The sequence below is a fragment of the Etheostoma spectabile genome, chromosome 6, assembly GCF_008692095.1.
Source record: "Etheostoma spectabile isolate EspeVRDwgs_2016 chromosome 6, UIUC_Espe_1.0, whole genome shotgun sequence".
In the NCBI taxonomy this organism is placed as follows: Eukaryota; Metazoa; Chordata; class Actinopteri; order Perciformes; family Percidae; genus Etheostoma; species Etheostoma spectabile.
Window position 1 is genome coordinate 5,341,143 of NC_045738.1, and position 1,982 is coordinate 5,343,124.

The 1,982-nt window shown below is 42.0% G+C and overlaps 1 protein-coding gene across 1 annotated transcript in view; it reads right to left on the minus strand.

The window, feature by feature from the left end:
* Positions 1–1,982, minus strand: part of cep85 (centrosomal protein 85) — a 12,207-nt gene that overhangs the window by 8,526 nt on the left and 1,699 nt on the right. The window lies entirely within an intron of this gene.

The window sequence follows — 1,982 nt, forward strand, 5'->3', positions numbered from 1 at the left end:
AAAAAGTCAAATGAAGACAATAGCTATAAAAGGAAATATATCCTAAAAAACACATGTACAGGGTTGGGAAAAAAAATCACGCAAACCTAAGAATTAATGAACATAAGGAATCTAATGAGGAGCTGGGCTACAATTTGCTTGAATGAAGCTTCAATCCTTCTAGGAATGTTGTCTTACAAGCTCAATGAGCAGTGTGCTCAGGGTAAGGATGGGCGATATGGAGAAAATCAAACATCACGATATTTGTATACAAATACCTCGATATCGATACCGCAACAATAGTCTTGACTACTGGTGCTTTCACAAAAATATTTACACAATGAGATTTTTGATAAATAATCTTGAGTAATGTGGATAATGACTAAGTGGGTAAAGGGCAAAAGACATTTTGTGTTAAATGTATCCTTCGGACTACCTAAAGCTAGGTTTATTGTAGCCGTGGTGTTCCTTGGGCAAATGCACACGCCATTTGGAGTGAAGGCTCCGCAAGCTGTCTCGGTGCGTGATTGTACACCTCAAAACTTGTGTAACCGCACGCACTGCGCTTTCAGTTCAACATGGTCGGCTGTGAAGAGCAAGTTCGCCTTTGCGAACATCTGTGTGCTTCTTTATGTACAGACCACAGAGAATCAAAGACCCTCAAATATGTTGTCAAAAAGAGACACCACACCGCTTTTCCCTACACTCTGTTGCAGAGTGTAGGGAAAAGCAGAGAGATGGTTTTGTCAAAGCTAAAAAAGACAACTTTATGGAAAAAGAGTTTGCTACAGTGTTACAGGCAGACATTCATTTGGATTTGGAGACAAAAGGACAGTCTTGTTAATGATTAGAGCAGTGGTTCTTAACCTGGGTTCGATCGAACCCCAGGGGTTCGGTGAGTCAGTCTCAGGGGTTCGGCGGAGGTCAAGACACACACCCGATTCATATGATTCGTGATGACACGCCCCGCTTGGCCATCATCAGAAGGGTTTGGTGAACGCGCATATGAAACTGGTGGGGGTCAGTACCTCCAACAAGGTTAAGAACCACTGGATTAGAGTATATCATTGTAATGTTCCACGATACGTTGGTACGGATGTGTTTCCTACTGTTGCCACGCAGCCTGCTTTCCTTAACTTCAGCGCTCTTCTTCTCTACTACTTCTTACTTGTTCACAGATTATTTTGTTTGACTGTAATGCAACAAACAATGTGGTGAACATAAACGTCTCTGTGCATGCTCGTAGCACGTGCCCACCATCTATGGAGTTTCCCGTGGGTTGTTGCATGCAAGTTTATCCGAAACTTAAGGAAAGCAAACACACATAGATCTAACTTGATGTAAGAAAACCATTGACTGGTTTGCAGTATTTATGAATAGTTTTCAACTGGCAGCCCTGCCCTAAATACCAGCTTTGTAAAGTGCAAACCTTAGTGTTATATTTCTGATGTTTTTGAAGTCTATTATTTTGCAGGGTTTCCTGACGCACAGGGGACCAACCAACCCAGCTGACCTGCCATTACCTGAAACCTTTGTGATGCTATGTTGTTTTTTCCACTCAGCGTACATGTGTATAAATATAGTACATACGCACACCTAATCTCCAGTGAGATTTCACATTTTCTCCAGTGGGAAATTCCCATTTAAATCATAATATAAAACAAAAAACCTTGTTGACTAGCGTGACATTTCGTCCCACAGGCAAGGCACAGTTTCCATTTAGCTGTCCAGTCCCGGCATCCCAACACCCCATCCTCCCAATTAGCCATAACACCAGAGTAGTGCAGCAGAGCCTTGGGGCATTTTTGGCTGGGACTTTAATCTACCTCTTCAAATCTCCTGAGTGTCCACAGTGGATCATGAACATTTTTCTCACTCTATAAATAGCCTAAGAAACACCAACACAAACGTGAAGACAAAGAAGGGGTTGTAGTTGAGTCTTAGGGTCATGTGTGGCTTCTCACCAAATCCTACATTATATTACTTTGAAGCTAACACCAATT